Source organism: Pleurodeles waltl, chromosome 8 (assembly GCF_031143425.1).
Source record: "Pleurodeles waltl isolate 20211129_DDA chromosome 8, aPleWal1.hap1.20221129, whole genome shotgun sequence".
Taxonomy (NCBI): Eukaryota; Metazoa; Chordata; class Amphibia; order Caudata; family Salamandridae; genus Pleurodeles; species Pleurodeles waltl.
In genome coordinates, this window is record NC_090447.1 from 1,141,089,450 (window position 1) to 1,141,110,057 (window position 20,608).

Below are 20,608 nucleotides of genomic sequence, written 5' to 3' on the forward strand. Positions count from 1 at the left end.
TCAGTACAAGAAGGGGTCACCTACCATAGTCTTCCATTAACTTACGGGATAAGTTGTAGTCTGCTACTAACAAGATTCTATGACCAGGAACATGTGCAATATTTTTATTCAAATCTGGATGTAGTGTTTTCTTTTGTGCCTGTGATTGAGTTTCTGAACAAGTTAGCTAAAGAGCACAGTATAAAATTAGTTAGAGGTTTCTTTGAGCCTACACTAACCTTTGGCACAGCTTATGCACACCGCAACAATCAGACCTGCTTATTAACACCTGTAGAGAAAAGCTTCTTAGATCACACTGAAGATAGACGCAAAGCACTGAAAGAAAGATTAGAAAAGGGCTAGAGAAACGCACATACGCAAACGATTATGCTTACACCGCAATAAAAACACAGGGTAAATTAGCTATAGATGCATTGCATGTAGGTAGGCTTTGTATATATAGGCCGAAATCTGATCATGACACTTTATTTGTGGGAACGAGTGAATGCAGGCATGTGTTTTTCTTCAGAGTAAATGGACATTCATTTTAAATGGACAGGATCCAGCGATCCATGGGATCTATTACATCTGTGGACTCAATGCTTATTACCGTCTCCCTAAGGGATGGTATGGGACATGTTATTTGGGGATAGTTTTCCCAACGATTTACCAGATTGATGACTTAAAGCAAATACCTAAAATGTCTGAATTACAACATGCTAGCCAAAAACGAGAGACAGCAGCTGCTGTCGCTGGTGACATATTTAGAGCCATAATTCCTTCAGTAGGGGTTATCTTAAACTCCATAAACATTTTAGAGTTGTCTACTATTGTGAATAACATGCTGACAAATTTCACAGGGGCTATACTCCTGATGGATACTGAAGTTGCTGAGGAAAGAGCTATGACTCTACAAAATCGGCTTGCTTTAGACATTCTTTGAGCAAAGTGCGGCAGAGTCTGTAAGATGCTTAACGAGCGTCATTGATGCTCGTTTAATCCAGATAATAGTGAAAGATTAGAGGTATGCTTACTAACCTAACAAGAGATAGTGCAGATTTAAAAGATTTGAAGGAACCCGGAGTTTGGGAGAAAGTTGGAAAAGGAATTGCCAGAGCAGGGAGCTGGTTTACCAATATTTGGAATGGGGTGCTTGCAAAAATATTAGGGGGTCTATTAATTGTCCTGGCTTGTTTATTGGGTCTATGGGGAGCATGCAAAATAAATGAGAAAATTAGAAGAAATTGGACCAAAAGGAATAGAAGAAACGAGGAAAGTGAAAGGGAGAAAATGTTTAATGAAATTTGGGAGAGTTCACACAAAGGACAGGGGGTTGAAATGCGCATTATGCGCAAAGTAAAAAAATGTAAGTGAAAGGTCGAAAGGGGAAGGTTTGTGTGATGACGAACGTCATCAGAGGAGGGACTGAGAGAGAGTAGCTTATAGAATCTATATTTACATGAAATGTTTATGAACTAATGTGTGATAATGCCACATAGAAGTTGTATTAACCTGTTTTGCTAAAATGTGCACTTGAAATGTGACCACGGGGAGTGGCAGCCAATGTATACGTGGATTAATAAAAATGACTAATGCCTATGAATATTTGAATTAAAGAATGGTTTGCACTAATTATTAATGATTATGCTATTAAAGTTATGCTAAATAAATCTTGTAGGCCTTAAGTTAGCATGAGCCAAAGCTTAGCTGCCTGGCTCTCATTTTAGATGTTTTTTTTTTTTTTTAACGTGCAGTGTGCTGACTCGCAAAAGGACATGACCTCTTGTTTTCTTCAACTAGAAGCTGAATGTAACCATAGTGGATCCGTTCTCATTAAATTCATATTGCTTGTAGAAATGTTTAGCCAAAATGCAACAGTGTAGATTAATGTAATGTACAAGGTCGTTTAAACCGGTGAAGACAATGGAGCTACTGACCAAAAGATGTGCAAAGAATTACAGAAGGATTAAATCATACCGGACATGCTACCTCTGAAGACGTCAATCATATGGACCAATAAACTGTGAACTATCCTGGGGTGACAAAGTTGATGAGCTAATTCGAAATTAATTGGGTAGAGATAGCGGGTTGCAACCCCTTAGCCAATTAGATTTTAGGGGAATGTACAATGAAAAAGGGATAAAAACCCATGACACGGGGAGCCTGAGAGAGGTGTTAGGGAATGCTATTGATTTTATCCAGAAACTCTGTCACTCTGTTTGGTGACTGATTGGTTTATTAAAACCATCCACTTCCTTAGATTGCCCATTTACACTTTACCTCCTTATGAGGGAAGTGCCCCTTTTTGCCCCGGAGCTGAGTTTTGACTGATGGCGAATCGACTGATGTCCTGAAGACGAAGACTGAACCTGAGTGCTGACCTAAACCTTGGAGTGTAACTATGACAATGAAATTGTGATTTGTCTGTTTGCTTTTCCTTTCTAGGTGCCAACTGCTTACTTTTGACAGAGACCATAGTTAGATGTTTTCCAAATTGGTGTTCTAAATTGTTTTGCATGAAGCCCAACATGCCAATGCTAATCAGCGGTTAGGACAGGGGTTCACTAAACTGATGCAAAGAGACAAACGACTGAATATATGCTTTGTTGAACTGACGGGCTAATGACACTCTGCTAAAATTGATCTATGTTCACGCTGTGTTATGTTTTGATGTTTGTGATCCTTGCCTTGATGAAATCTCATCAGAGTTGCCATATTGTGACTATGCTATTTTGCTTCTTAGTTTTGAGATTAACACATTTGCTCTTAGAATTGTAATTAATAGGGAATAAAACTCATAAAATTCTACTAAACTGGTGTGGTTATTCCTGACTGCCAGGTCATGGTGGTGTCTTGAATTGATTAATGTCTCTGACTAAAGTGAAATGCATTGTTATACTAAATATTGATGACATTATTAACGGATTGATTGACATATTGATTAGCTATCTCGTCCTAAGGTGTCTCTCAACTGGGTAAAAAGATTAATTGGCCTAAAACGAGTCCTGATGTGTAATAAATTATCATAAAGGGACGCGTTAACATCATCATAGCACTAACACGAGGGTGTACTCATTTTATTCCCATGCGCATGGGCTCCATGTCCGGATTTACAGATTTTCTTGCACACGTTATATTGTCCCATTGTACACACAGACTACCTTGGCCGTACACATTGGGATCATAATCCACTTCAACTGCACTTACATAGGGACCGTGCCCCCCTCACCCCCATACTCACATGGAGGTTCCAGGCCTCCACGTTAGAAGATCCCCTGTACCGAGCTTCCATAAGTGATAACATCACAGAATGTTTTGATCTTAACACCAGTTCAGCCTCCTCCCCATTAACAGAATGGGACGCATTTAAAGTGTTCATCAGGGGGCACTACCTGAACATGGACTGCTGTATCACTAATGATATTTTGCAACTAGAAAGTCGCCTGCTTGGACTTGAGGAACTAGCAAAAGCCGCAAGTGCTGTACATTGATCTCCCTTAGGGAGCTGGAACCCTGGCACGTACCTGGAATACACAATGCAGGCGCCCTGGATAGAGGCGCAACACGAACCTCCAAAATCTCACTATTCTGTATTTACATGCGGCTAGGAGCCTCACCCGCTGGGTGGCTAGTGCTTTACACATGCATACGGCCATTCCCCTCAGAGCACTGCGCAGACATTGGGACACAGATCTTGGTCTTAATCGCACAGAGAGTGGCAGAATATTTTAGTTTATCCCACCCTAGTGTTCCGAAATACCAGTTTTCTGTTAATGTAAATTTATATCCTACAAAGAGAATATTTAACTCCCAACAAAATAAATTATTTTCACCGTACTGATGCCGCTTGCCCCCGCTGTGTTCCCCGTGAGGCGGAGGTACTCCCCATGCATTGGTTCTGCCTGTCGCCAACTGACTACAGGAGGGATGTCGCTACGCTCTTAGGGGGGGGGGGGGGGGGGGGGGGCATCGCTGTGGTTGCACGTGGGAGCTGTGCGTACTGGGTCTCGCTCAGCCCCCCAAGAAGTACAGAGCGGCGAATAAGGTCTGCAAAACGTCTGATCACCCGCAGGTGGAGGGCGGCAACCTCTCCGGCCGATTCGGCGTGGGTGCTGTCCATGGTGGCGGGGGCACATGCGGAGAGCCCTGCACTACACCGGGAGGAGGTGTAAGTATCCAAAAGCTGAGCCACGGGATGTGCTCCTGTGGAAGCTTCGCGAGGGGGTGCCCGATCTAGATCCTCCTCCCGTCCTTTATTTACGGGTCTGTTCACTGTGGTTGTACGCAGTTGTAACGTGCGGAATCTTCGTTCATGACGGACCTGCATTATCTGTGCTGTTGTAACCATGACAGTGTTTGGCGAGGTCCTATCACCGCCATGTGCCTGACAAACCTTGTCTGTACAAGTTATTGTATGTACCTGGGATGAGTGCAGTGCTTAATTTGTGCTTGTTGTTTCCGGTGCTGAGCACCGGCACTTATTTTTTAGGGCCGGGGCTTATTCTTCTGCCTCAAGCATTTGCTGCACATATGGGAAAGACGGTTGAAGGGAAGAACGAAAAAGCGTCACAAAGAAAGTAGACAGCTGCAAGAGTGAACTGAAGGGGCAGCGAGTGGCTTTATATGGATTAAAGAGGCCCGAGATGGTCCCAGGACTACGCCGCCTCAGTAGTCCATGTTTACACATTTAAATGCAGCAGGCGCGTGTTTAAGAAGAGGGCTTTAAGCACCGCCACCTTTTTATTTACAAATTAAGCACTGGGTGTGTGGTTGTACTGAACTGGATACACATCTGGGTCAATATTCGCTTGAAGTCCATGCGTTTTTTTTTTTTGTAAAAAGGAATTTAAAATGCCAATACATTAAAAACATTGAATCAGCAGTATTTAGGTGGCCCTGGAGATCACTGATTAAGACCAAGCCAATTCTCTGTTTTTACTTGTTTTTGAAGCCAACATTGTCAGTGATGCGAAATGTACAGTGATACATGAAGCCTTTCATCTCGTGACATCTAGTGTTCATGAGGTGAACTGCAGGCAACAGTCACTATTAGCCTTTTTAAATATGGCCTGGAGCATACCCTTTACAAAAGAAAGGAAACTTTATAGTTTCCTGAAGTTTCATTCACAATAGCCAGTCAGAAGAGTAAGTCAGGTGTGCTAAGGTGCCCCGAGAAAAAAAAAACTTTTTGACTCATTAACAATAAACAAATAACGTGAGACAGAACCACTTAAAAACAGGTTTGTCAGCCAAAGGCAACCGACAATCATAAACACACTCAACAGCGTTGCAGTCATAACTAGGAGACGGTTGGACAGTAGGAAAGCGGACAGGGACATTTTAAAGATTTTGGGGGCCCTGGGCCAAATGTATTTTGGGGGCCCTGGGCCAAACGTATTTTGGGGGCCTCTGTTCAGAACAGCTTTAAATTTAGGATCCAAAACCAGCTCTTTCATGTCCTCTTTTGCCAGCTCACTGACAGCGCACAGGCACGTCCAAATTCTAAATGTGTTTATATTTAATATTCCGGGATAGTGACATGTTCTTTTAATATTGTAACACAGTAGCAGCTAATATTAAAACAAATAATCTCCGTAACGCCCTCAAATTTCTCATATGTGAGGTCCCCTGCTCTGAACTGAAAGAAACTTTTTTTTTATGGATGTTGCATGAAATATAAACACATTTCTCTGCAAAATGTCTGTAATAGACCCTCACACATCACCCACCTCAAAAAATAAATTCAAGGAAAACGGTGTTTTTAACAGTGCTGTATAAGAATTATCTACATTTATCAGGGCAAGACTGCAGAACAGAGCTGGCTCTATGAGGGGCCCCCCTGAAAGGATGGGGCCCTGGGCCAGAGCCCCCTTTGCCCATGTCTTAACACATCTCTGAGAGCAGGACACCACAGGCACTTGGAAAATGCCATTTTTCAGAGCTAGTCAATGACACTGATCTTTCCCTTACTGAGAGCAACTTTTATATTGATAACCAGACCCCGCGCACCATATGGCCACTAATTTAGCATCATGTAATGGACCGTGGGCCTCATGTACAAAGCCATTTTTCAGTCGCAAACTCTGCGCTTCACAAAAGCTCAGGTTGACTGCAAAAAGGCCTTTCTTTATGTGCATTATGCCTTCGACAAATGCGAAAATTATTTCCGACTCCGAAACAGGCTTTTGCCCTACAACCAAACCTACTCCTGTATAGATGTTGTTTTTTGTGTATTAATCATGGTACAGGATCGGAAAGCATAATTTGGTTCACTGTTAGCATGTTTTTCTGACGGTTCCTTGTTAACCCTAAACATCAAAGCTACTAGTGGTAGTTCAAAATAGGTTGCTCATTAGACGTGACTGCAAGCTGGTACTGCTCTATTTCTTTGATAATCTCAACTCCACCTACATTAGTGAAGTAGGAGACCACTTCAAGGCCTAGCTATTGGGTTTGATATCCCAATATGTTCAGAGGAAAGTAGGGCACAGGACAGCTTCTCTGTTAAGGCGGGGGAGTGTCGACCCCTGCCAGCAGCGGTCGCTGCAAATCTCCTTTCACAAACGAAACGATAATAAACCATGTTTATTATCATTTCGTTTTTTAAAGGGGCGGGGCATTGGGGATGACGACGATGATGGGAGTCCCTCAATGCTCATGTATGTTTGGCTAGCTGTCTCTGGCCGGCTAAACATACATGCGAAGTAGGCTCTCCAGCCCAGCAACACAATTGCCGGGCTGGAGTGAGCTTGCACAGGCTCCCAGCCAATCCTAACGCTACCTTGAGCAGCATCAGGATTGGCTGCAGGGCAGGCTGGGAGCCTATGCCTGCAGCCTGGAGTGATGAGGAAAAGAGGAGCGGCTTGGCAACAATGGAGGAGGTAAGTATTTATTTATTTATTATTATTATTTTTTAACTAAATGTTATCCCCCCCACGCACACCGCACCCGCCCGCCCCTTCAGAAGGCAGCGTGTTATGACTGGTGGGGCAGCTGACATAAATAAGAGAAATGTGAGGGCTATAGTGAATTATCTTGAGAAACAGCATTTGCAAGTTATTTCTGCGGAACCAAAAATATTAATCATGAGTAATATAGAGGACTGTCAAGGGGACTGCATGGCTCTAGCTTATACTAAGTTTAATGTGATTTATGAGAAATGCTGGTTAAAAGATTACAAGACAGAATAGTGTGCCAAACTGTTGGCCACACAAACTAAACATGAAGAGAGGGAGTAGGGAGAAGGATTAAAAATGTATCTGTGTAGATGACCTAACTATTCATTTAGCTACAGACTATTAGCCAAGCTTATATAACTTTATTGGACATTCAGTCAGAGCACGTTTGATGGCCTTACCAAATAGATTGACCTCCCAAATCCACAGTGGAAGAAGAGATGGTGCAGAATACTAGGCTCTGAAATTGACTATGGGATAAAATCATTAAGAAATGGGAAAGCGTCAAGGGTTTGACAGAATCTTATCCGAGTATTATAAATTGCTTAATCTATGACAAGGCCTGCACTATTGGCTTTATTTAATAATATCTTAGATTCTAGCATACCTCCCAAGTCCTAGGGTGAGGCTTTAACAAATATCTTCCTTAGAAAAATAAGAATGTTTCAAACTACATCACATTGCCCAATTTCTCCTTTCAACTTTGACACTAAAGTATACATCAAACTATTAGCTACAATACTCATGCAAATTATGACACACATTATCCACATAGCTGAACAGCTGTTGACGTTCAGGAACCTGACAGGGAAAATATTATGCAGATATTAAGCTTTGCAAATCAGACTACAGAAGGTACCAACAAAGGGCTTGATCTCCTGTCACGGCTCTCAGGGATTGAAAGGGGTGGGGCGGCGCGGCGTGTGGCGGGGGGCAGAATGGGTGTGTTTGGGGAATAATAATACATTTTTTTTTTTAAATGTAAAAAATAAAACTTACCTGCTCCTCTTCCGCGCTGCACCTCTTGCTCCCGTCGCAGGCTGTAGGCACAAGATCCCAGCCTGCCCTGCGCCAATCCTGACGCTGCTTAGAGCAGTGTCAGGATTGGCTGGGAGCGCCCAGCTAGGGCGCTCCCAGGTAGACTCAGAGCCTGCACAGGTTCCCGCCAGCCCAGCAACTGTGTTGCCAGACTATAGAGAGCCCTGGGCGCATGTGTGTTTGGCCGGCCTGAGACGGCCGGCCAAACACACATGCACACAGAGGGGAGTGCACAGTGCACTCCCCTCATCCTCGTCATACCCCATGGCCCCGCCCCTTTAACAACAAAATGATAATAAACATAGTTTATTATCGTTTGGCTGGTAAAGGTTTGCAGCTGCTGCTGCTGGCAGGGGCAACGGTCCTCTGCCCTAATGGAGGAGCCGCCCCTGCTGATCTCGGCGGATGGAATACTCTGTCACAAATGTGACGGATATCTGACCGCCATATTGCGATCTCCATAGGAGATAATCAGATCGAATCAGATCGTAATATGGTGTACGGGATATATGTGGAGTTTGTGACGGAGTATTCCCCTCCGCCATGTTCTAAATCAGGCCCAAAGTCTCAATTAATGTTCAGAAAGTTTTCAACAGTTTTCGTTGTAACTACTTATGGGCTGTAAAGAGATACTTTAATCTTCAATTAAATTAATTACAACACCAAAGCTTTATAATACAACCCCATGATGGTCTTATCTATTCAATCTACCAACTGCCGCCTTCTCATTATCAGTACGGTATGTAACAGTAATGTCACCTCTCTCCTGTCCACTTTATATATTGGACTTGGCTAAGAGGCTTAGAATAGAGTTATATATTTAGGGGGAGGTAGACAAGCTATACACTTTTGAAACAAGGGCTACTTTTAAGGCTTCACATCATGGGAATCCACATCTTCCCATTTCCTGCAAGTGAATTATGTCAGGCTGGCCTCTAAGATTTAGGGCCTGATTTAGATCTCGGCAGAAGGAATACTCGATCACAAACGGGACGGATATCCCCTCCACCGCATGACGATCCCATTATATCCTATGGAGATCGTAATACGGAGGACGGGACAGCGTCATGTTTGTCAAGCAGTGTTCTCTCAGCCGAGATCTAAATCAGGCCCTTTTTAAAGAAACTACAAGCTTGCATTAATATCTTGACATAGATAATAAGAACATCGCTATATCACAAACATTAAACCTGGTAGATACATTGTTCCACTAATGCTGTCTGCGCAAGCTAGCATTCCATTGGTATTTCTGGATCTCTTGGCTTCCAGGCAGTCAGTTTCTGCTAACCCTCCGAGAAGCCGAGACAAGCATGAATTTCTGCCCACATGAATGAACGTGTAATCCTTTCAAGGCTTGCTGCACATATGTGTGCCACACAGAGTCTTCAAAATAGAGAAGTTTAAATTATTGTGCACTTGATTACAGTGCGGCATGAGATTAAGAAAGTGTTTCACTTGGTTTGTTCATGAAATATACATATCTTTAGAGGCATTGTAATTTTCCTCTAAAGAAAACTGAAGGTAAGTTTGAATTCACAGAAGTCATTACGATTGACAATCAAGTAAAATTAATTTATTTGCAGCTGGCATAGCTTTATCTGCAGATAAGCACAGTGGACAAAAAAATAGACTTTTACCTCCAGGAAATTGCATTCTTTATGGAATATTCTAGACAACTCATCTCCCAGTTTTCCAATCCTTCCGAGTAATATAGCTATCAATTGGTAGTCATCCATAACTGGGAAATGATTAAAAGAAGGGTCACAACTAAACACAAGGTCACTGGAAAAAAACTGTTACGTTATTTACTCCTGGTCACAGCAGCTACATTTAAAAGAAAGCAGAGTCACTTTCTTCTGCAGAGACTTAACAAGTTCCATGCTGACATTAAAACTTAAACTCAGTGTTCCAAATGCAGTGTGACCATGACAGGTCTGGGGTTGTATTTACGTAAGTACTATTTAAACATCATCCTCCTTAACATCGTTACTGGTACTAATATCCAGAGTTATCCGGTAATGTTGTTAGAGAAGCGGTTGTCTGAAAATATGTTTGTACGGTGAGCCCCAAGTCAGAATGCCACTAGTTGTTTTGCATACTTTCCCGATAATATATGAAGCCAGGTTCATCTATGCTGGATTTTTGTTTGTTTGCCTGATTTTAGTTTGTTTGCCTGTTAGTTCCTGGACTCTGCAATCTTTCAGGCAAGTCAGTCAGTAACAATTCAGTTCATTTGTCAATTAAAACCATAAACATTGCATAATGTACATGAGCATACCACCAATAAAATCCATTAAAAGCATATCTAACGTTTAATGCATTATTAAATTATGAAATATTACAAAATATCCTCTACCTATCAAGTTACAGCCATAGGCTCTACATGGTGTACCTAATCGCATCACCAATAAATATGAAAGTGCAATTAAAAAAGGTACCTAAACAAGCTACAAGACTCATCAATTCTATGAATACCAAAGCCTGTAACATTTAATAGCAAGACAAATAAGTGCTAAAGTGCTAGTGTGATATATAAAGTGCAAACAGTGCCAATCCACTTAAAATTATGGATTTGCTAAATACCACAGAAGCAGTAGAGCTGATTATTGGTTAAGCCCTTAGCAAGCAGATCTTAGCTTAGTGACCCTGAAGCAGGAGGGGTCAGGTGGGGGGCTAAGTTGGGCTCACCCTCCGTAATAACCCAAACATTCGTTGACCCCTTTGAAGTTCCAGACTTAACTGGCAGGCTTCTCCTTAAACTGGGCAACAGGATCCTGTTTAACAAGGTTCTTAAACATGCCAAGAAATTCCACAAATCAGATATTAAGTATTACATTCACTGGGTTAAGCGATTCTATTACAGATGATCTGCCCGAGCGGATCCCCAGTGACTTAAACTCTCTCCTTAGCAAGGTTTTCCACGGAGATCTAATTGCGAGAAAATACACAAGATGTTCAGCAGCTTCTCTTGTCTGGTGACACAAACAGCATTCCATACCCTACTTATGATCCTTTTTTGCTGCTTTGGTAAAAAATCCAATGTGGTGATCACTCCTAGCCCCAGTGAAAGACATTTCTGCTTAACTTTCAGAGTCTAGGTAGCCCCAGTTTGAGCAGGTGTGTTCAAAGTCCATAATTCACCCAGCCCTAGGTTCTTTATGCATTCATCAAGATAATTTTTGTGGACATTGTTTCCTCTTTGGAGGCTGATTTCAGACCAGACTAGGCTGGCCAGCGCGCCTTCGGGAGAACTTCTCACCTTATAACAACATTTCACAAATGCTCCACACCTGGCCAGATTCCGTCTGGTCAGTGAGGACTCCATCTCGGCAGCCGAAAGACAGTTTTATAAGTTTCTATGATAGCTTTATCTAATAAGGTGGCATCCGCTCCTGCCAATATTTCACCCCCATAAAACAGCATTAATATCAATCTTGCCTTCATGACTGCTGCTACGGTTGAAGGTTGTGATCCCGAAGGGTTTTTGGCAATGTTGAAAATGCAAAGCGCAATGCTAAAGCTTCCCCCCCTTCCCCCCCCCCCCCCCCCCCCCCCGATTGCTTTCCCTTGGGGAACAAACGACTTCCTGGAGTCTATTTTAACATCTAAATATGTATATGTCAGTATCTCATCTATAATGCTTCAGTTAATATACCATTTACGCGCGGTGATTTAGGATGTGGCGGTTTAATGAGATGACTTTTGTGTTTTTAGGGTTAATCATTAGGGTGTTATCCACAGCATATGTTGCTAGACGATTCGTTAATCTCTGCAAACCCACCCTAGTGTTGCTCAGTAGAAGCAAATCATCCGCATACAGGATATTCGACAGCGGTTGCCACCAAGGCTCGGGACATGTGATACCAATGCATTCAGCCCCGAGGAGAGGTCAGAGATGTACAAGTTGAATAACCCAATAGATGTTTGATAAGTGGGAACTCTTTCAGGTAAGGATCTGAAAGACAGGGCTTAGCTGTTATCACCTGCTGTGTGCGGCAACTAACTGACAGCCTTTCTTTGTAGTGATCAGGCTACCCTGTGTGAGGGGGTGAACAGGAATGTTCACTAAAATGCATTCTTCCCGCAGCATCTGTTCTGTCACCTGCTTACACTGGGGACTACTTTGTACAGCATTAGAACTCTCACCATGAGAAAGTGCAGAATCCTTATTCTTGTTACTGCTCTTGCAGTGTCTTGCCTTTTTCGGGGTTATTAATTTTGCAGCTTTTTTGCTTTATCTGTGAGCTTACAGTCTCACTTTGTTTCTGTCTTCTTTCCTCTGACTGCCTTGTGTATTATTCGGATAAGTAACATACGGATGTTTCACCTCAATCCTTTAAAGTCTTTCCTGTCCCAGTGTTGTCTTTTTCATGTCACCAGGTCACCTAAACATCGAGTACACAAATCGCTAATTCCTTGCCCAAGCTAGAACCCTTGTTAAGAGCATCCTGTTGACATTATTTCAAAGAGTTCTCCTATACTACCAGGGTCCCTGGTGATATAACAACTTTGTTACCACGTACTCTTGGTCTCCTGTCTTGTTTCCTAACTTTCTGCTTACAGCCACATGCTTCTCCTCTCTGCTGTTCCTAGGATCTTCAGTTTTCACTGAGGAGCAGCGCAGTATGAACCTTGTCCAGTTATTGCGCAAAGTAATACTCCTTGCCCCAAATCACCTGTCCCTACCTCTGCTCCTTAAAAGGCAGGTATGAATCCACAGATCTTGATTCTAGGTACTAACGTCCAGCGCTTTGTTTCTATGTCTTGAAATTTGGTATGACAAACTATCACACATAATTGGGTGGATTCCAACTATGTTGGCATGGAGAGCCAGTATTTAGGGTGAGACAAGAAAAGGACAGGCAGATGTGCACAAATGATCAGCTGAGTCAAATCAAGAACATGTGAAAGGCAGTGGATCCCTTTTCCTTTATTGTGCTCACCTGGCATTCCTTTTTGTCTTGATGTACTTGAGGCTGCAGCGCGTTGCATCTACACCCTTTAGTTTTCTGTGATTTTTATGCAGGTTTCAGAACAAAAACAGAAATATAAACCTCAGATCAAAAAGAAAATACATACCATCTATTGCTTAGTATAAGGTGTAGACATTCCAACTTACATCAGTCACAAACCGAAACAAGGAGTGGGAGAGACGGAATGAGTAGCATAAGAGAGAAGAATAGGCAATGCAGTGTGCAGAAAATGAATTCACATCACTGAAACATGCATTACCTAAACCTTGCTTTTGGGCTGCAACATTGGGAGCTGCTTCCTTTTTCATGTCCCTAAAAGAACAAATCCACAAGTCCCTCTCTGCTGATGTAATATCTGCTCGTGCTCTTTCCTTCATGTTCCCAAAATGTTCCCAGCAGCCTCGTAAAAAGGCAAAAAGGTAGTGCCTGATACACTTTCGTGTAAGTTAAAAAAATCTTTGGTATGCACAAACTATGAGTTTAAGTTAAGTTCACTAATACTAATTTTACGGCAGCTGAGCCTTGGCACTCGTGATGGAGACAGTGCATAAAAAGATAGGCCTGTCCTATCTTTTGTTCATATCTTTTTATTGAAATTAACACATCATGCATCAACTTAAACATGCAAAAGAGCATCAAAACAATGCACCTGCATTTAGATGGCTTAGATCACACTACATCTGTGAGGGTGCTAACCAACCACATCATGGGTATACATAATATCTGCCATTATTGAGCTTTGGGGATATAGCAAATCTATCTGTTCTATCTTTTTATGTGTGGAGTCTCCACAGTCCTAAAATTACTATCAGTAAAATTAAACTCGTAGTTTGTAAATACCAAAAAATAGTAAACTGACACAAAAGTGTAAGTTTACCTTTGTGAATCAGGCTCATGGTATTTGCCCCCATAAGTCACCTTCAACTTGTTAGGATGCCATAGAGTGTGTACCAGGCTCAGCCAAGTGAATCAATGTTTTATGACTTGTAGATCAAGATTAGCTTCCCTTCAATAGAGATGTGCAGTGTGACGACACCTTTCTCCTATTCGGTCCTCTCTCACATGGATCCAAGCTCATCAGTGATAATCTCCAACCACTTTTGATGTCTAGCAATGCTATCTTTTTATGGGGAGCTGGTTCACCTTACATTCCAGTATTCCTGGAGAATAATCTCCAGAGATCAGTGCTTAACTGGAGCTGGTGGTTTCTGGTGCTTGGCACCGGCACTAAATTGTCAACACTGGCACTTATGACAGCCTGCAACATGGTGGCACTGTTTATGTACTTTAGAGGCAAGCACACCAACAGTTGTTTATTTAATTCAATATACATTTAGGTTGATTAATACCTGCCACCAAATCCATTCTAATAGCCTTGGGGGCATGAATTAGCCATAATTGTCACACCTGTACGAGTGTTATGTATAGTAGTTGTGTTGTTAGTCTAATTGGCAACACTGGCAGCAGTAGTGGGTGATGCAACCTGAAGTGACCCCTGGCTTCCTGACAAGGGCCCTGGCGTTTATTTTTTCACAAATTAAACACTGCTAGAGCTACATCTCTTTATGCTAAAACATCTGAACCGTACCAGTGAGAATGCTATTTCCCATCAGATGCTTCGATAAACAAAGAAGGTAGACAAGGCTTCTTGATCATGATCTTCTTGATCTTGGTTATGCTCTTCTAAGAATTCATCCTGAAATTCCATGAAAATCAAAACAGAGATTGCATGCTTAATGCAGTATCGACAAGCAGGTCTCTAGGTTGGTAATCTTCACCTCCTGAATCTGTTAAAACAATTCTAATGTGGTCTCAATGGAGCTTACTTTCTCTTTATCTGTAGTTGCATGTTGGAGGTCGTGTATGGCTGACTTGATGACCAATCTAACCATGGAGGCACCCCACTATCCTCTTCAGCTTAGCCCACCACCAGAGTGTCATTGTAAACCTGTTGTCTCTCTTTTCTATCCTACTTTCCATCTTTTCCTCTTGAGAAGGTGTGGTGAACCAAGTACTCAGGTATTCACGTATGGATGCAAATGTGGCTCCAGCCAGGATCCTTCGGACAGCATTCATACAGCATTAACTATTTCTAGGGCCCTTCTAGGTGCAAGTCACCAGCTGTCTGGCCACTTCCTCTTTTTGCCTGCACCACAGCCCTTTTCAGGTGGTGGAGGAGCTCCCGAAAGGTTCTAGCACAATTTTGGGTCTCTCTGTGAGCAGAGAGGCTTTCCTCTGGGTGATCAGGAGAGATAGAGAGAGAGACTCTCAGGTATGTTATGGCATATTGATTTGTACAGTGCACTAATCACCCAAGAGCGTATCCAGGCGCTTGGGAATATGTGTGTAGTTTTGTGGTCCCAAGGTGCTTATACAAAGAGCCAAATCTTCAGCTTCTTGCAGAAACCAAGAAGTGAGGAGGAGGCTCTGATGTGTAGAGGGATGTAGTTCCATGTCCTGGATATGATGTAAGAAAATGAGCGACTTCCAGTTTTGATTTTGCAGCTGCAAGGAATGTGTGTGACTGAGTGAGGCAGAGCATAGGTGTCAGGTGGGTTGGTGAAAATGTATGCAGCTCTTCAGGTATTCTGGTCCTGTGTTGCAAAGGTCTTTGTATGTGTGCATGAGAAGCTTGAATTGGCTGCGCTTGTGAATGAGGAGCCAGTGAAGCTTCCTCAGGTGCGGTGTGATGTGGGTGTGGCGTGGTGTGGGAGGTTGACTATGAGTCTTGCAGCGGTATTCTGGATGGTCTGGAGTCTGTGTGGGAGTTGTTTGGAGATTCTGGCATAGAGAGTGTTGACGTAGTCCAGCCTGCTGATGAATGCTTGTGTCATGGTCTGTCTGGTGTTCTGAGGCAACCATTTGAAGATTTTTCCCAGCATGCGTAAGATGTGGAAGAAGGGGGTGCACACTCCTTTGACTTGAGCCGTCGTGTTGAGCTTGTCATCCAGGATGATCCCTAGATTTCTTGCGTGGTCTGTGGGTCTTGGTCCTAGCTCCAACGGCCACCAGGTGGAGTCCCATGGGGAGAACTTGTTGCTGAAGACCAGTACTTCCTTGTTGTCAGAGTTGAGCTGCAGACAGTTGATTCACATCCAGTCTGCTACAATGGTCATGCAGTTGGTGAAGCTGGTTCTGGCGGTAGCTGTTTTGTCATTCAAGGAGAGGATGAGTTGGGTGTCATTGACGTAGGAGATGACAGTGATGTCTTGTGATTGGTTGATGTTGGCAAGCAGTGTCATGTATATGTTGAAAATGGTGAGGCTGAGGGATGATCCCTGTGCGACTCGCCATATCGATTTCTTGGTCTCTGATGTGAATGATGGCAGTCTGACCCTTTGGGCTCTTCCTGTGAGGAAGGAAAGATCCATTTGAGAGCAGATCCTTGTATAACAATCTCATGGAGTCTTCTGATGAGGGTGTTATAGGAGACAGTGTTGAAGGCCACAGAGAGAAAAAGCAGGATGAGGGCCACTGTTTCTCCTCGGTCCAGAATGATTTGAATGTCGTTGGTGGCCAAAATGAGTGCTGTTTCAGTGCTATGGTTCTTTTTGAATCCTGATTGAAAGTTTTGCAGATGGTGAAGTTCGAGGTGATTTGTGAGTTGCTTGATGATGGCCTTCTCAATCACTTTGGCTGGATAGGAAAGCAGGGACATGGGTCGGACGTTGCTCAGTTGATTCAGGCTACCTGTGCACGTCTTGAGGAAGGGCATTGATTTCTGCACCTTTCCATTCATTCGAAAAGTGATGGATGTGACGGAGGTGTTAATGATGTAGGTCAGCGTGGTGCTGATTGACAATGTTCCCAGGTTGTACATGTGGAGGGGGCATGGGTCTGTTGAGTCCCCTGAGTGGATGGTCTGAATGATTGCCACTGTGTTGTTTCTGGTGAGGGTTGTCTGTTCGGTCAAGTGCCCATCTTGGTTGGTGATGGGTAGGCTAGCAACAAGTTCTCTGGAGTTGGGTAGGTGTATGACTTTTTTGTAGATTTTTTTAATTTTGTTGTGAAAGAAGTTGGGCAGGTTGTCGCAGAGTTGCTGGGCCGCAGCGATATTGGTGACAGAGGCTGAGGGTGTGGTGAAATTCTTGATGATCAAGAAGATGTCCATGCAACTGTTGGAGCTTTCTTCAATGCAGTCCACTAGTGCTTTTATCTTGGTGTCTCTTATTTGCTGGTGGTAGCGGCTGAGTGCAGCCTTGTAGGTAGTTCTGTCGGTGGGATTGTGCCCAGCTGTCCATTTCCTTTCTAGCTGTTTACAGTGTTTTTTGGTGTCTTAAAGGTCTTCTGTGTACCAGCTGGCCTGCTTGTATGATCTACTATGCTTGTTGGGTTTGATAGGTGTGAGGGAGTCCACATAGTTCTTGATCCAGTTGTTGAAGTTGTTGATTTCCTTCTTGAGGTTGTCTGTGGGACTAAGTTGATCCGTGCTGAGGGTGCTGAGCCAGTCTGTTTCTGTGATTTTGCCCCATCTGCGTCTTGGAATGCTGACCCAGTTAGGGGTATTGACTTGAGGTGTGTTGATTTGGAAGTGGATGATGGAGTGGTCAGTCCATATGAACAGTATGGTGGAATTATACTCCATGCTGTCGCTTTTGGTGAAGATCGGGTCCAGTGCGTGTCATGCGATGTGTGTTGGTCCTGGGATGACCTGGATGAGTCTGATGTTGCTCAAGCTTTCCAGGAGTGCTGTGGAGCAGAGGTCATTTTGGCCCTCCAAGTGAAAGTTGAGGTCACCGAGGAGGATGTAGGCTCTGGAGTCGACAGTCAGTGGAGCGAAGAAGTTGGTGATGAGGTTGGTAAAGGTGGCTGGTGGTCCAAATGGTTGGTAGGTGAAGGTTTTGGGTGAAATCTTCTGAGATTTGTAGCTGAAAGTGCAGGTGTTCCATGGTGATAGTGTTCTCTGTGGATGTTGTGCATTTGGTGGATTCTTTGTAGATGATAGCGAGTCTGCCTTCTGGCTTGTGAAGGTTTTCCTGTTGATCCTGTTGCGTAATCTTGTGGCCCCCTGGGGTTGCCGTGGGAATGTCGGGAGCCGATGAGGGGTTGTGTCAGGTCTTGTTGATAAAGAGGATATCAGGCACATCACTACTTAGCAAGTCCCATATTTTGGTTGTATGTTTGCTGAGTGATCATGTGTTGAGAAGCATGCATGCGAGTGGGTGTTGATGTGCGGGCTTGCTGTGTCGTGTGGCATAGGGTAGAGGTAAAGGAGTTGTTGGTGCTTATATGGCATGTACGATAGATGGGAGAGTAGAGGACATTGTTAGTATTTGCGTGGGCAGTGTGTGGCTGCTGGAGAATTAGCAGGGGGTGCAGGTGAAAGCTCCTACAGTGGAGTAAGGCTTTACATGGCAGTAGTTGGAGAAATGGCATCAGGGTTCTAGCTTCCTAAGCAGTGATGCTGAGTATCAAGGGGCGGTGATCGGACTAGGGTTCCTGGCATTGGCCAGAGTCCAGGCGCAGACAAGCACAGGCAGACATGGCTTTGGTACGCTGTGCCCATCCATGTTGCAGCGGCTGATAAGTAGGTCCTGGGAGGGGGAGGAGTGCAGGGTGCCATGATAATATTTCCTGTGCTAATAGGTGATGGGAAATAAAATCTCTTGTTTGGTTTCTTCTTTTACAGACGGGTTTGCCAGGAAAATCAGTAATGTTACTTACTGTCCAGATGTATGATGGGAGATCCAGTGATGTCACTTCCTGTGCTGAGTAGTGATGACAAATATAGTCCTCTTGCTTGGCTTCTTCTTTTAAAGACAGTTTTAGCGGGAAAACCAGTAATGTCACTTCCTGTCCAGATGTATGATGGGAAATTCAGTGATGTCACTTCAGGTGTAGGTGGATGATGGGAGATCCAGTGATGTCACCTCCTGTGGTGAGGGACGATATTAAATGAAGCTCTCCTGCTTCTTTTAAAGATGGTTCTAGCAGGAAAACCAGTAATGTCACTTTTTGTCCAGATGGATGATAGGAAATTCAGTGATGTCTCATCCTGTGTAGGTGGATAATGGGAGATCTAGTGACCTCACGTCCTGTTGTGAGGGGTGATGGGAAATCCAGAGTTACCTCTTTCACCAACAGATTGCGATGCAACCACTACCAACTTGTAGTACTGTAAGGACTGGGAAAAACAACTTTGCTATGACCTGTTAAAGTGCCTCTTCTTGGCGTATGCTAACTAGGCCCCAGTTAGACCTCAGCACCATCTTTTTCAAAATGGATGTCACCACTGTATATTTACAGTTTATTATTTCTGCGGCATACAGTCTAGAAAAGTCATGTTTGTTTATTTCCATTGATGTTCTTAAGTTATTTTTCTAACATGGGCTCAGTAAAGTTTCAACTGCTCAAGGTCTCTTCCACCTGTTTGCTGTACACAATTCATTTATATATTTACTTATTTTTAGTTATTGAGTTTTATATAGCACAAACATGACCCATCCGGGTATCCGAGTGCTGTACATATAGCAATCAAGTCATACAAAACAGGAAAAGAGAAAAACAAATGAGAATCAGAGAAGGAATAAGCATGAAATTAGATATCTAAAGAATATCATTAATCATATCATTCCAAGATCCGCAGGATTGCACTCAATGCTAGTCAAGCTGAAGAAGGATCAAGGCTCCTAGAGAAGGAAACTATGCATCAAGAGGTGTTTTGCTTCTTTTTTGAGGGAGTCAGTTGAGGGGTTTGTCCTGATTTCAGGGAGTAAAGTGTTCCAAATTTTTGGGGCATGACCAGAGAAAGAGCGGTTGTAGGTTTTTTTTTTTTTTTGAACTTCTGTGGTTTCAACAGTAGGGAGTCAGTGCTTCTTTAGGAGCGACTACCCCCAGATAGCTTGAGTTTTTTGGCCAAGTAAACAGGAGTATTATGGTGGAGGGCCTTGTGCGTCATGCATGCAATCTTCAAATGGATTCTAACTTCAAATGGGAGCCATTTTAGATGTTTTAGGTCTAGAGTAATGTGTGTTCAATTCTCCTGGAACTTGCAAGAAGGGTTTGATTTTCCTAAGAAGGTTTATTTGGTGATTGGCTCCTCTGATGGTTGCACTAATATGATCTTTCACATTAAGATGTTTGTCAAAAGTTATGCCTAGAAAACGAGTAGAGTCAACAAAGTTGTGGGAGAAGTTGAAAGATGAGAGTTGTTTGAGCCAATCTTCTATGGGGGCCAAGAGATTATGAGGGGTGATCAAAAGGAATTCAGTTTTGAGGGTGTTGAGCATGAGGTGATTGCGAGTCAGCCATTGCTGGGTTTTCAACAGAGTGCAATTGAGCAATTTGATAGCTTCAGATGAGGAGATTTTCACATATAGTTGTGTATCATCAGCGTACATGTGGTAATGAATGTTTGAGATCTTCAAAAAGTCTGTTATACGGGGCCATGAACAAGTTGAATAGCATGGGTGAGAGTGTGGAGCCTTGAGATGCTCCAATTGTAATGTCTGATAGGGATTGGTTGACTTTGATTCTCTGAGTTCTATTTTGAAGGAATGAAGCAAACTATTATAAAACAGGACTAGATAACTCCATCCTATTTTCAAGAAGGTCAGTCATGCTGTCATGTTGACTGTATAAAACGTGGAGGAGAGAGCAAGAAGTATAAGTAGACAGGATTCATTCTTATCAAGCAATCTCAGATTGATAGCAATCTACAGG